This window comes from Grus americana, chromosome 11 (assembly GCF_028858705.1).
Source record: "Grus americana isolate bGruAme1 chromosome 11, bGruAme1.mat, whole genome shotgun sequence".
NCBI lineage: Eukaryota > Metazoa > Chordata > Aves > Gruiformes > Gruidae > Grus > Grus americana.
The window spans coordinates 20,641,927-20,657,945 of record NC_072862.1 but is presented as its reverse complement, the minus strand read 5'-3'; the positions used below and the strand labels follow the sequence as shown (position 1 = coordinate 20,657,945).

Here is a 16,019-nt window from a genome sequence, read left to right as displayed (position 1 = left end):
TACCTATGTGACCCAAAGTGTACCATTCTGAAAGACAAGTCGCAGTGGTAGCAGTGTATTTTTATTGTGCTTCATCAGCATCAGTGTTTGTGTCAAGGTTAGTTAGATGCTGAGCATGACCATTACAATACATTCATCCATCCTGTAAGACAAACGCTATATATTGCACATGCCAAAATAAACAGTCACCGTACTTCTGTAGAGCGTAATTCTTTTCTCAAGGTTCACTAATGCACCGAAACCTACCATGACAAAGAATGTGCATGGCAATGGCTGCTTTCGAAAGGCAAGAAAAGCAACAGCAAGAGGTCCTCACCTTTCCTATTTGTGGAGGAGCGTGCTACAGTTGTAGGTGAAAAATGGCTTACATGCAGAACACAGCAGATATATGCATGTGTGGGAGGGTGTAAACACGTCCAAAATGCTCATGCATGAGCCTTATTCTTGCTGGCTGCAGCCTAAATGGGCTGGTTGCAAATCTTGATAATACCCGGACTAAGTAACAGTGGGACGTCCAACTAACAAAGAGACATGAGACAGCACCACCAAAGATGCCGATCACATGTTGTACTTCTGCACAAAGGCTACTGAGATTTGGAAAACTGAGGCTCTCAAGTTCCAGAAGGAAGATGGGGCTGAACAGAAGTGCTCCCCAAAGAAGTGCTCTCACAGAAAAGAAGGGCACCTGGGATAAAAAAAAATGAAGACTGGATGAAAGACCCTGGAAGTAAGGAAAGATCCTGGAGTTCTGAGAGATGCATGGAGACAAATGCCAGGAGATGCCTAGGACAGCCTGTGTGTGACATCAAGTAGGGTAAAAGCTCTAAACTTGTTGGATCTTGGACAAACGCCAATATCCAAATCCAGTATGGGTTGTCATTTCCTGCCTAACCTGTGACAGCCGGCTGACTCAGCTCTCCTGGACATAGGATATTTGCCCTGACAGCAAGCTCTTACTCCTGGTCAGCATGAGCCTACACCTGTGGCTCTTCACATGCTGGATCAGCTTCAGTTAGCCCCTTGGCTCATGGAAGAAGTTTGAGGTATTTCTACTTACACTTTTCCCAGAACCCTTAAGACTGACTCTATCTGACCTTATGTTTAAAGGCCAGTATAAAATTCCCATTCTATTATAAATTGACAGCGCTGTGGTAATAAGCAGAGGAACTTGGCTCTCACCTGAAGTAATTGTTAAACCAACCCAAAGGGCAGTTTAACCACTACTTTGAAACTGCAGTAAGCTGACTGTTGTCTCTAGCAAGGTGGGAACTGTCTTATCAGGCTTTGGCTGGGGTACACAGAGAGAAGAATCCTTGAAGACATTTAAAATGCTGTATCTCGTCCTGAATTGAGGTACAAAGTTTGCATTGAATTGGACTATGGAGCACAATTCAAATAAGAGCATAGAAGATAACTTATCATACTGAAGACAGCTCTTGTCTAAGTAAAAATCTTCTCACATGAAGCGTATGTATGAGGAGTGTCATTTACTTCAAATCCAGAGGTCAAGAGCTAGGAAGGCCAGTGAGCTGGACAGGAGACGACTATACTGAAATACCTCTTTGCCCAACATCTAACAGATAAGCATCTTCCCTATCCTATTTCCTCATTTTATGCGTTAGATTTTTCAGCAAGATTCAAATCATATTGGACTAAAACTCATTTTATTTTTAATTGACTTCACATGGGTTTTTAACACACTTTAATTGAAATGCAGTGAATGAAATTATCAATTGAAATTACTTCATCAGCTGTGAGTCTTCATTCTTTAATATATAAAATAAGCTTTCAGTAAACCTAAATCATTGATTTTCCTTTTTTGCCCTCAAAAAAGTTTATATACATACCAAAGTGCACCTAGGATGCTGATGCAGCGTACTGGACTTCAATATTGCAACTTCCACACTCTTAGTTGTAAACATATCCAGGATATTGACCATATTTTGAGATTTTTAGTACACAGTGCTTCAGTTCTCGGCTACATCTCCAAACTGCAGTTCCAGGGCTAATCCTCTCCTTCCAAGTGACTTCTTGCAGTGCAACAGCCAAGTGTCTTTATTAACGACCTGGATGATACAACTGAGCCCACCCTCTGCAAGTTTGCAGATAACACAAAATGGGGAGGTGTGGTTGGTAACACCAAATGGTTGAGCTGCCATTCAGAGGGACCTTGGTGGGCTGGAGCAACGGGCCAACAGGAACCTCAGGACATCCAACAAAGGGAAGTGCAAACTTCTGCCACTCAGGAGGGATAACCCCAGGCAGGACAGGCTAGGGGCCAACTGCCTGGAAAAAAGGTCCTGGGGTTCCTGGTAGACTCAAAGTTCACCGTGAGCCAGCAACATGTCCTCACAGCAAAGGCAGCAAACAGCCTCCTGGGCTGCATTAGAATGAGCACCACCAGCAGGCCGAGGGAGGCGAGTGTCCAGTGCTGGGTTCCCAGTATGAGACGTGGACTTCCTGGAGCGAGTCCAGTGAAGGGATGCAAAGATGATAAAAGGACTAGAGCACCTGACACCAAGTTGGAAGTTGAGAAAACTGTGACCATTCAGCCTGAAGAAGAGAAGGCTCAGGGGGGATCTTATCAATGTGTATAAATACCTGATGGGATGGAGTAAAGATGGAGCCAGACTCTTCTCAGTGGTGCCCAGTGAAAGGCAAAAAGGCAATGAAAGCAAACAAACATAAAAAATTCCATTTAAAGATGAGAAAACCATGAGGGTGGTCAAACACTGGCACAGGTTGCCCAGAGAGGTTGTGGAGTCTCCACCCTTGGAGATACTCAAAACCTGACTGGACGTGGCCCTGAGCAACCTGCTCTAGGTGACTCCACTTTGGGCAGGGGAGGCTGGACTGGACAATCTCCAGAGGTGCCTCCCAACCTCAACTATTATGTGATTCTGTGACTGTGAAATCAGCTAGCTTCTCCACCCACTTCACCTTCGCCAGGTGTGGAAAGGAGGCAATAGGTAAAAAAAGGACAAACTCTTTCAAATAAATCACAATTACTACTGTTGGTTCTCCTCTAGGTTTTCACGTGAACTGCTTCTAGGATCTCTCTGAGAGCCTGGTGCACAATCCTTATATGCTTTAACTGTGCAACAGCTACTTTAAAAACAAGAAAAAACATATTCCCAACAGGATGAACTTGTTCATATAGGATGTGGTAGAAGGGAAGTATTTTCTAACTTGGTTACCATTTCTCAACTATGCAAAGTCTAATATTTAAGCAGGCATCCCACATCACTTCTGAGTCTTCGTATTTCACTGATCTGCAGTGTTATGAAGGAACATGTCCTGCATTTTACAGTGATGCTAGCTTCTTAGAACTATTTTCCTATTATTGGGCTATTTTAAAGTATGCTCCATTCACAATCCTTTATTAAAAAATGATTCTTTTTTTTCAACTGCAAATCTCCACTTTTAACACACAAACCAAGATCATAGATCAAGAAAAATAACATAAAAAGCATATTTTTTCCCCTAGACATGAATAAAACCAGTGAAACTTCAAACGAAAACCCCACAGCTCTTAAAATTGCACCATATGTTTATGCTTTGCACAAAAGGGCACCAAACTTTAAATTAAAAATTCCAATAAAATGCTATTGATCATCTTCATTGCTTTATGTATGAAATTAAAGCCTATATATTTATATAACCTATATAAACCTATATATCCTTTACTTATACATACTTGCATATAAAAAAAACCTCTAGCATGCCAAACATAACTTATCTAGGAAGAAATATTGTTCTATTATGCAACTGTTCCACTAAGGATACATTATCTTTGAACACAATGTATATATAGGTGATACAAAAGGATAAATTCTATACAGTCATATAGTGTTGAGCATGCCTGCCATGCATAATAAAGCCTTGGCAAGTCAAATCTAGGCTGAGGATTCCTAATCGCAAGCACAACGCCTGGACTGCAGGTGCTGCAGAGGCAGCAGAACTATCCCGGTCACACAGATTTCTGTTGCTCGATTTGCAAGTGAGCCATACTGACAGGGAGCCTCCATTCAGAGTGGATTCACTGCTACCTTCTTGGCTCAACAAGAAAAGAATCTGAATGAAGGCATGACAGAGATCATCTTAAGCTTTAGCAGCACATTTCAATACATGAATTAAGCAAACACACCTCTCTAGGAGCAGGTGATTTAATCATAATCACCCTTAGTTTTTTTTTTTTAACCTCTTTTTCAATTGACTTATTAAAATAATTCAGAAATGTGTAATTTTAATTGTGGGGTTTTTTTCAGCTCATCAGATAGTGTATAATATGAGAGTAGTTAATTTTTGTTCACTTTCAACAATCAGCCAGAAAGACATAGCAATACTTGCTCAATTCTAGTGAATTATAATATCCTTCTTTGTCTCTCCTTGAAAACATAATGAAAAACATAATGAAAAATCTGTCAAAAGGCAAGCTTATTTGCCAGGTTCCACAAACCGCTTTCTTCCCCTTCCAAACATTATTTTAAGTCTGACCTGTGAAAGTATTTACATTCATCAAAAGGAGGTGTGTTCAATGTACAGAACTATCAGCTGCTGGAGTCCTACTGCAGTATAACCGGGTTTCAGTGAGTGTGAGAGAGAGTTACAAGGTCACGACTTCTACATTTATTTCAAAATGTAACAAGGAATTACTATATACACAACTGACATTTGAAAAAACAAACTGCAGGGTGAAAATAAAAAAGTGAAAATGCTTGTAACATTCTTATATATTAGCAGGATGTATGCTCACATTTTCAGTATTCAGACAGGAATATTTTTTTTTTAGTATGATTAAAAAAAATGTTTGCATCCCAAATTCAACAGCACTGGAAAAAATAAGCTGTATATTTTAAATGCTGGTGGAAGGATGAAAAGGGAAAAAATAATCCTGCAAAACTGTTTCCTAGATACATGATATGAAATTTAAAAGTAAAAAACACTCACAAAAGTCACTTCATGGAAGCTCTTAAAAGAACAGTAAGATACCTAATTCATCGTTACCATGTCTTCTATAATCTGTAATCCTACTGAGAAGCATGAAACTCTTCCAAGCTGTTTCAATATACATGCATGAAACCTTTTTATATATGCAGAAAGCATGAGAAATATTCAGTTTTGATTTGCAACAGAAGAAAAAAAAAAAAATGACCTTTTCTGTGAAAATGCAAGTATATTTACCATTGACGTGCTGGGCCAAAATCAATTGTCCACAGAAATGAAGATAGATATATGAAAAGGATGAGGAAAAGGGGGCACACACACACCAGAAAGAAAAAAAAAAAAGAGGAAAAAGATTCATGCTGCATTACTATACACAACTTATCTACGAGCCTTATTTTACTGCCTTATTCACAAACTTATTCATTTTACCAGCACTACAGGGAAAATATGAAACACTTCTTCCCAGGTAGCAATTTCGATTAAATGAGAGGAACATGAACAAAGTAAAAGCTGTATGTGATCAAAGACCTGCTGGATACCTGAGTCAAACAGTTATTTCAGAGCAAGGTACAAGAGCTAGTCATGCATATGGATGACCTCTCACAAATTAAATGCTAATCAGGAATGCATCTCAACATAAAAAAACCCCCAAAAAACATGTGGACTATGAAGTAAATCTGTAATCTCCTTTTACTAAGCAAAGACTAACAAAACCCCCTCATTATCAATTTCATACTGCACATAGCTAATATTTACCACAAATCCCAGCAATAAAAGTGCAATTTTTCCATATGAAGCGTGCCAGCTATCTTTCAGACCTCCTAATTTGTGTAACATCTCTGCAATCCTTTAACAGAGTCCCTAGCAGAATGTAACGAGGAGGTCAAATGCCCAGAAGTCCTAATAAGCATGCAGCTCTTTGGATGCACGTGAATGGTAAAATGCACAGATTTACCATGAAAGAATACACATTCCCTTTTAGCAACTTCAATACTTACCTTCCAGAAGGTATGGGAAGTACCAGGCTAAGCATCTGCTCCTGGCTGCTTAAGTGCTCCAGGACTGCCTACAGCCATCGTCTCATCAGTCCTCGGACACGACGTGCAATGCACAAGCAACTGCCCCAGCTTGTATAGGACAACTTAAAGTCAGTAAATCAGAGGCTGGGGAAGAGCTCCTTCCTCTGCTGCCCGGGACCACTGGGCAGATGAGCTGCCAGCGCCGCAGGCAGGGATCAAATGCACAGAATCTCCCTTTACATAATAGGAAATGACTCCTGTAATCTTATGTTTTCTGTTAAAGCGATGTATGTTTCATGAACAGCCAAAAGCTTTTCCATGCAGCATTCAGGGATTTGGAGCTGATTCTTCTTTTAAAAAATTTAAAAAAAAAAATCTGTCAGAATTTTTAGTTATTGTACCATACACCACAGAAAGCCTTTCGCCACCTTACCATAGGAAACATCATGCATGCTTAAAAGAAATTACATAAAACTCCCTGTTTCTTTAACAGTATTTTCTAACCCATTTCAGTAGAAAGGCAATGTCTGGGTTTTTTTTTAATCTGGGTGCCCTTTACTTTCAAACATACACATTAAAAAACTATAAGCAGCTCTATAAATAAACCTGGTTGAGGATTACATATTTTCCTAACAAGAAACATCTTTGCCTATCATAAGATAACATTAAAGTTAGGAAAAAAAAATAGTCAAACTGTACTGCTCACATTTTAGTGTTTTTTCTGCACTTCACTTCTGAAAGAAAAAAGGCACATCCGATTCTTAGCAGCAATGATAAAAGCAAAATCTCATCCACGTGTTCTCCTCATCACTAAATAACAGATTTAATCAAAATCAAGCCCATAGGTTTAAAAAACAACAAGATCATACTGAATTTTCAACCTACAAAATCTCAGTGAATGATTTCTGATGCAAGAGTGCCTTTTAGCTAAGCAGTTTCTGTTTGACCTTACAGAATAATCTACAGAAGTTGCAGCATTACCTTTCCAGAGATTCACAGGGCATGAACCAAAATCTAATGCATCACTCAGACCCAGTCTCCACACCATTTTCTCATCAGCTTGCGCCTTCACGAGAAGCAAATTGCCAAATAAACAAGCTCAGAACGGAAAGGGGAAAGATTTCTTGTTTTATTATTATTATTCTCATGCTGTGGATGTCGCTACTTACTTGGCTAAGATATCATCACAAATCCAAAATGATTTCAATTACACAGCGGAGTAATCACCGTTCGGCATCTGTAAGGGATTGATAAGCTGAGCTACATTACAGGAGTCCCTCTGCAGACTGTACCATCCCGGCAGGCAGGTGGGGAGGGAGCAGAGGTTTCTGCCAGAGCATCTCGCTGGCAGAGCGCAAGGGGATGTTTATTGCCTGCAGTGTAAGATTGCTAAAGCAGGAAAGCAAACAGCAGACATAGTAAGGGAAGAAAAGGTTTCTCTGAAAGAAAAATGGACTGAACCACCATGTTGTTGTTTGTGCTTTTAATACTTCCCTTGGGATAATGACAAAAACGGAAGATGGCAAACTACCAGGAATACGCCACTTACTCAGAAACGGGAGAAACCTTCAAGGACAAGGACTGTCAAGTCCTATCACTATCATTTGAGAAGGAAGCGGGGGGACACGAAAGGTTGCGTACGAAAGGGGGCAAGGGGACCGAGGGAAGCAACAAATCCTCTGCACCCCTACAGCAGAGCACAGGTTGCGTCGGCTGGGGCTTGAACCTCTCAGCACCAAATGTTTCGCTGGCTTCGGTAACTCATTATATATTTGACAGCAAATGCAACAAACATGTCTCTCCTACAAATTACTTCAGAACCACCTTTTGCAAAGATACAGCTTGCTCTCCCTCTCTTGGTCTCTTTCTGTTTATTTAAGAGCAATGTTGCTTATAATGAAAAGATCAAAAAATTACTGCAGGGCTGTGATGTTTTTGTTGTATTTGTGTTTCTGTCATGCCTTCCAGAAATCTAAAGCCCATGCAGGAGAAGCATGCAAAAAAACCCTCCTGTTTAATCTGATCTGGTCACATTAGCATACACTGTAAAACCATATGTGCATGCCAGCGTAGCTTTCTGCCTTTTTTTTAAAAAAAAAAAACCAAACCCAACATATAAAATAAAGCACTCTGCCTCATGATAAAACAGCCTGACACTTTCAGGAATCAGTGCATTTTATTTAGAGCTTCTTACCATCTATTCTGTGTTATTTCATTAAAAAAACCCCCTACATGTTATTTAGAATTATTAGCACACGCAGGATTCTGAAATGTAAAGGGCTATTTCAAAGGAATACTGTGTTATAGCTGTGCAAAAATAATTCAAGTACTAAAGATAATACAGAGACATCAGTTCTTTAGAAAGCATAACATTTTCTGTGTAACAGTTTATTTCTTTCAAAGTAAATTGTGATCAGTACGTGTACCGTGTTCAAACTGCAACTTCAAATTCTGTACCTCAACCCATTCAATCCTGATAGTGACTAAACAGAAAAAAAAAAATCACTATTTTCTTGAAGTATGTACAAAACAGTCTACATAAAAGTTGGAATCTTTTCCATAGTATCCTAGGACAGCAGTGGTTCGTGACTTCACACTGTCTTGGACAGGGTGGGCAAGTGCAAGTAAGCGTACCTCCCTGAGCACTAATAGGAGTAGCTGTGCTGATGCTCTGTCATCCTGCCTTACTCGCTGCTCAGAATATCAATTCAGCCAGTTAAACCAAAAGTCTGCACTGCACTGCACCAAAATGGAAGCTATTTTAAAAAAAAAAAAAAAAAAGCTAGGATCATTGATCAGGGAGTTTTATCTATGCTGATCAATTTTTTCTTTTAGTGACGTCAAATGTAAAACAGGACTAGGATCAATGCAGATTTTTCTCATTGGAAACTGCTTTTATCATTAGAAAGCTACAGGCAATTACACGCATGCCAGGATGCTATATGCAGTGACTTTGTGTTATATTAAGCAGAGACATGTCCCCTTTTTCTTAGCAAGTCTTTGGTACAAACTGCAGCTTTAAGGAGCGTGGATTGCAGACTCAAAACTGAAATCAAGCATTGAATTAAACTGTAATGAAGAAAAAAGTGTTATATTAAAGATGTGTTGTGCTTAGTCTAAGACCCATAAATGTTGATGACCTCTACTGCTCTGTCAGAAAGGCAGGAAGATACTAAGATAATCTGCAATTATTTGGCTGCTAAAATTCTTTTTTTTTTTTGGTACAAATTTTAAAGCTAATTTGAAAAGCAATAAAAGGTTGATTGACACAGTACTAAAATACATTAAAGAAGATTTTTTTTCCACTGTCTTTCCTGGAAGGAGAGAGGAATAGTTTAAAGAAATTAAACACATTATGAAAACTTGTTCCATACATTTGGCTATTGCCAGTTTGAGGACTGCTGCTCTCAAAGATTGTGCATCATGCTACAGAAACTTCAGCCCAGGTAGACAGCCATAATGCCTACATTATATTTAATCAGAAAATACTCTAATTCTTATTTTTCATTAACAGAATAGGCAAGGGAATAAGAGGAGGAAAACAAAAAAAAGTTCAAGAGAAAAAAAAAATCCTAGTTGGAACATATTATTATAGACCCAATCCAACAGAACAATTTGTCACCTGAACATTCCCAGTGCTCATTTAATGTAGGGCCTCAAAAGTACCAGACCACATAAGAAGATGAACAAGCCATTAACCTTTTTGCTAGGCTCATCAGTTTGGAGCCTGTTCACAGTGCTGGTTGTATTTTACTGCTAGTGTTGGTGCTACCTTCATCATCATGCTGTTAGTCATCCTGCTGCCACGTGGGCAACAGGAGGCCAACCACTAATGCTGAGCTCAATCCCAGAAGATGCAATTTTTGGAGTAAGAATTGAACTACTATGTTATTGCACATGCACAACGCTTGGAGCTTGCCCTGTTTTTGAATCAAGAAGCTATAAATGAAGAGTCACATTACATTTGTCATTTCTTAAAGCTACTAAGTGCAAACTCTTCAGAGATGGTACAAATCCTTTCTGCTGCTGCTAAACACCAGCACTACTGCAAGTCAATGCCAGGAAGTCATCCGGTTCCTGCAACAAGACTGAGGTTCCAGCTGCAGGACTTGGTATGTGCTCGCTACTCTCAAAGTTACAAAACCACTTAACAGAGAGAATACCTGCTATACCTAGGCATACCGGTATATGACAATCAAAGCTAAAAATAACAATTCCACCCCTAGAAATAGGCCGGCTAGTAAATAGTACCAATAGTAATATTCTGACCTCAGGAATGAAAGGGTTGGTGTTTTTTACTTTTTTAAATACAACTGTGAAAAAAGTAAAATTTTTCCAATTCTCTTGGCTTTCAGCATGTGCAACTCGAAATGTCTACAGTGTTAGCAGGTGCTTTTTCTAGATATTTCATCATAAAATTTAATAGCAAAGCATTGCAAAACAACATAACATCTGAACAGTGCCTCTCCTGAAATGAAGATTTGTCAGCGCATCTTCATGCCTATTAAAGCATCCGGTGGCATATTATTTAGCTCTGACAGAAGAGCAATTTAACACCTTAACTTGGGGGCAAGGAGTGGATATGGAGCAGACAAGGAGCAGAAAAATGGAAAGGAAAATAGAAAGATGCTTCTTGGGACTAAGTTTAAAAAACACAACACTTACGGGATGTGAAAGAAACGAGAGTTTAGCTGTTGAGCTTGAAACATGACTTGAAAAATCGCTTCTCCACTAAAACTTCAACTGACAATTCAGAAAATATTCAGAGGCAAAAGAAAGAGTCTACCTAATTTCTTTAGAGAAAAATTTAATTCCGTATGTGCTCCTGATAAACACCATAAGCTCATTTCAAGGTCTTTATGAGATAATTAGTGACAGGAAACGCAGGAACATAATTTTAATTCCTCTTTCAGGATCTTGGGGACCAAGACCTCCTTTTCAGTGAGGCTGTCCAATCATAGGAATAGCACTGGAAACCCGCAGCAGATTTCTAATATTTTTCTAGTCACAACCCAGATATTTAAACTAGAACAGCAGACTGGCAGCCTTTCATATTTTTAAACCTCATTTGCTACATTTTAAAAACAAGAATTAAATCTGTTTTCAGACTCAGTGTTTCTCCAGTTTTGTAACATTCTGCAGTAATATTTCTGCAAAGAAACAGCTTGCATTTCCAAACTGCGCAAACATGCTGTTATCCTAGGAAGCAACATGACCTAATAAAAGTGGTAGAGGAGAGGGACCTCAGAACACTCAAATTCAAGGACTTGCCCTGCTGTTTCTTGACTACAAGATGTTAGTAGGTCACTTGATCCCACTGTGCTTTAACTTCCCTAACTATAAAATACGTATATTCACTAGTTTAAACTACAGTGGCTGTAAGTTGCTTGATTGGTTAACTTTGTCCTGCCTTTGAGGGAAGGGTATTTGACATACCTGAGTCTACTCGGTGAAGTACTGAAGGTTAGGAGGTAAGAAGCACGCATCTAAAACATGTAAACTCACAGCTGCCTTGAACTGTTCTATCTACCGTATTTATTTTACTGTACAAATTACTACTTGTTCTGACTGATAAGTTATTATGGTCCCGGATCAGCTCTCTTCCTAGATCAGAATTCCAGGTTTCTCAATATCTGAAAGGAAACCTATCAGGCAGCCAAACACTGCAGTTACCTCCCGTCCTTCAACCTCTACCATCTGATATCTACAAATACACAATTTTTTCTTCTTCCTTTCCCTAACAGACATGCCCCAAAAGAGCAGATGCCTACAAAGCTGGGCTGGCATTGCTGTCTTCCTCCCTGCCACAGCATTAGTGCTCAGAAAACAAAACCAAACTCTCAGGACCACCCAAGCACGAAGAAAGGTCATTAGGCCCTTTCAAGAAGAACAGAACCTAAGGAAAATAGAGCCGACTGGAAGAAGCATTAATAAGCCTGAGCTTCCCAATAAAGTTTAAATAAACCTGGCTCACTGCCTAACCACAGCAATGACAGAGAAGCATCATAACGGTCTCCTCCAAAGTGATCCATATCTGGCAGAGTAAGCATCTGCAACATCTGCGACAGGTAAACCTAAATCCACAGCTGAAATCAGCTTCTTCATGATCTCAGTCTAAGATGTTCCTAATATCAAAACAGTACTATACAGGCATTCCACCTTCTTTTTAGTTTAAAGACAGAATTTTCCATATCACATGCAGATGAGAAAAACTATTTTTTGACACTCAAACCAAATATTAACCAATAAACTGGCCTAACAAGATCTTCAGAGGGTACCACAACTTCTAGAAACTGAAGAATGAGAGAGTCAATATGCCAAGGAATCACCCTTTCATTTAGTCTGCATTTAATCCTCAAACTGCCAGTCTTTGAAACAGGGCTTGTGCCAACTGTCTTCTAGCATGAATCTGTTTACTTAACACAATACACTGGTACTAGCAGGGGGACTCAGAAGTAACTTGTGCCTTTCCACCATATGAGTTCCCTTCTCTGTGTTCTGGAAGGGACTGTTACCCTTCCTCTTCGCTTTCAGATCACTGCCTTTTTGGTCTTAATGGAAACTATAGGTCCTCAGAGGCACTGGTAGGATACTGACATTTAAATTCAAATGATAGGATTCTACAAATAAAAAGGATTACATTAGTTTGCATCAGACTACTGATGTCAAACAATCTAACTTTCATGGGTGTTTGGAAACAGGGTTGAAACTTTGTATACAGAGATGGGTTACATGCAACCATCTCTCTACCTCAGCAAAACTATTCTCCCAGAAAAAACAGGTAAGTTTAGAGTAAGAATTTTGGTTCAGTACCTTCTCCTGGTATCACCAATGCAAAATACTACCACGATTTTATAGAGGTTGTTTTTCCTTCTTACTGGCTAATGCTCCCTACAGGAAACCACTTATTTTCAATTTGAAAAGCATATTCAAAGCCAGGATGCATTTGAAGGAGCATCCTTTACTGTGAAACTGCATATGACTACAATATGGATATGAATCTCAAGGTAAGTACCACCCACCTTCACTTAGCTAGGTCATGCTATGACCTTGGATTGCACCCTAAAAAAAGAAACCCAACATTATTCTGTTTAAATTGCTCAACCGTTACAGTCATATTTCACACAGATTAGACAGTAATAAATAATAGCAGAGAATGAAAGTATAAATATGGCCTGTTAATAATATTAATAAGAAAATGCATCCTCCTTTTAAGACATTATTTAAGCCTTCATTCTTCAATATATGGATTTTTCATACATACCTTGATATCCTCACTGTAAATCTTATTAGACTGACACAGTAGCTACGATTGTAGTCTTTTAAGTCTATATCAAATGGCTAAGAATTGAAGTCTGTATCAGCATTATTTAATATATTACTGTAGTAAAAGCAAATGATTAACATAAATGGAAATAACAGTGAGACAAGGTTCAATCACTCTCAAGAATTAAAAAGGGATAACAAAATTTTAGCAAACTATTAAATAAGGACTTTTCATAGCTCAGCAAATAATACAACTAGGATACATATTTCCCAGAAATTAATCACCTTGAGGGAATTACTTCTGTTGTGTTGAGGGTTTTTTTTCCAATATAATAAAAGTCTATGTATAGCTTATTGGGTAAAGCAATCTGACCTGTTAAGCTTTGTTAAGCCGCGGGTATCTGCGACCTGTTCTGCGAGTGCCAGTAATCATCCTGCAGGGTGACGTACACGCCGGGGCAGCCCCCAGGGCGACCAGGAGCCCCATCCCAGGGGACCACACAGCACCCCCAGCCTCCTCGGGCGGCTGTCCCCACGCCCCCAACACCACCAGTCTCTCCTTGCGGCAGGGCCACGAAGCCCAACCAAAAGACATGCAGCTCCTGATGTTCCTCTGCATGGAAAGAAGAAACTGGAGCCTGCCTGTCACATAAATCACTATTAACCTCAGATGTCCTTTCCCACAGCGCAACCTCCTACCTTGGGAAAACCGATCAGCTTGTGTTGGCTGACATCACCAGGGCTCCCCGACCAGCCCGGGCAGTCCCGACTGCGGCTGGCAGCCACCACCTCGCCTTCAACGGGAACTCACAGCCCGGCTCCGGTGCTTTGAAGGGTTTCACTGGTATTGGCTGGAATGTCTTGGTAAACTCCAAAATGTTTTATACCAGTCCTGTCCTTCCCTTTCATGACAGGATTTGACAGAATGGCTGCACCTCAGCCAAAACAAACAAACAAAAAAGGTGTTAAATTCAACAAATCAGTCCTTTCACTTCCACTAGAACATCTGGGAATACCTCTCACAAAAGCCATTCCAGGAGTTCAAACAACCATAGAATCAAACCTGATCTGAAATTATCTTGATGGCTGTTTATGGCTTTTATATATAAATACATTACTATGAGAATTCAGAATTTGAATTCACAATTATATATAGATTTGAAACAAGTGTTCAAATTCTTTAGCAAAGGGATTTCTTTAGCAAAGGGATTTCTTTTCTGAGCTTTACAGCATGAAAGCTTAAAGAATTATCAGTATAGACAGTGAAATCATTAATATTTACTTATAAATATAGCATATAATTTATACAAAAATATTTATTTACATTATTAAATATTAAGCTAAGTATCAGACCCAAAACTTATTGTAACAAATATACACTGTAAATGAAGGTTCGTCGGCCATCATGCTTGGCTTCCAGACTAAAGCAAGTCACAAAGATCCATTAACTGTTTCTTAATCCCAGATTCAAGACTATGAAACAATAGGTGTGACAATTTTGCCAGAATTTCAGAACTTTTTGAAGCAATCAAGCTTAGGGGTTTGCCAAAACATAAATGTTTTTCTAGAATAAAGGAGACTATCTAGTGCAGAATTCTACATGTGAACAAAAACGTTATTGTAGAAAAAACCCCATAATATCTAGTCTAGAATAACTCCTCATCCAAACACAATTCTTCTGCATGTGCCTCTCTCTGTTTTTCTTCAATTCACTTTCAAAGACATGGATCACTCCAGAATAAACCCATCCTTACATTAATTTACTCCTGAATGTCCGCATGTATGGACAAGCCCTAGATACATCACGTTCCGATCTTACCGACCTGACAAATACCTACATGGCACTATATAAACGTTGTAGTCTTCAACATTTTCTGAAAGATGTTATTCATAAGGTAGCAACTGGAAGCAGAATTGAACAGGGACTTGAGTGAGGATTGAAATGGTGTCTGTCAAACCAGCAATGCGATTAAATGGAAATATTTCCTAGCATTTCCCTAAGTGAAATAATCCTTCAAACTATGCACTACTATTATTATTATCTTTCACCAGAAACATTCATGTGCTGCAGATAACTACGTTCCTCACTAACAGGAAAGTTCTATTCCTTCAGAAAGAGTTAAAAAAAGAATTATCCTTGTGTTTGGTCAGAAATGGGTCAAAAAAGGATTTATGGGCAAACAATTCATGGCAGTATCTCCTCTGCCCCCCAAGGATGCTGTAAAGTAGCCAGGCAAAACAAAACCCGAAAGACCAAGAAGAAAGAACTCAAACCACTTTCATTACTTACAGTAAGTCATGGTGGATCACACTCAGGTTTAACCTACCAGCGAGCACAGACTATGAAGTTTGACTGATTTGTGGACTAGATTTTAAACTACCTTTTCTCAGTGGCAGAATTGTTGCTCTTCACTCAAAAACCCCCCATGCTCACAAACTAGGAATTTGTTTGCAATGGAGGAAGAAAATGACAACTATTTTTAAGCACAAAGAGCAGAACACATTATTTTGCAGGGGGGTAAAAAATAATTATATTCCACCGTGGCTCATTTGTCAGCTCACGTCGCAAACACGGGCAAATTCTCCTTCACAGGGCCACAGAGACCACAGGGAAGTGTTCCAGGACCAGCAAGAGAATTCAGGAGCCCAGAACTCCAGGCCTCATCCAGAACTTATCCATCTGAATGACTAACATCACCATCACCTTTTTCCATGGCTAATTCGTAGACATGATCTCTTAGCAAGGTTTTTGATCCCAGTAAATCTGTTGGGTGTCTTAATGTCCAA

At 39.3% G+C, this 16,019-nt stretch overlaps 1 protein-coding gene across 24 annotated transcripts in view; it reads right to left on the bottom strand.

The window, feature by feature from the left end:
- The window catches only part of ATP2B2 (ATPase plasma membrane Ca2+ transporting 2), a 427,949-nt gene that overhangs the window by 241,302 nt on the left and 170,628 nt on the right, over positions 1-16,019 (bottom strand). For 4 of the 24 annotated variants that reach the window (XM_054838306.1, XM_054838315.1, XM_054838321.1 and 1 more), the window contains exon 1: positions 7,136-7,284. The exons of 15 other annotated variants lie outside the window; for them this stretch is intronic. The gene's annotated coding sequence lies outside the window, so the exon portion shown is untranslated. Of the gene's footprint in view, positions 1-5,945; positions 6,312-6,947; positions 7,005-7,135; positions 7,369-16,019 lie in introns of those variants that run through there. 5 more of the 24 variants (XM_054838329.1, XM_054838312.1, XM_054838326.1 and 2 more) reach the window with 5 other exon arrangements.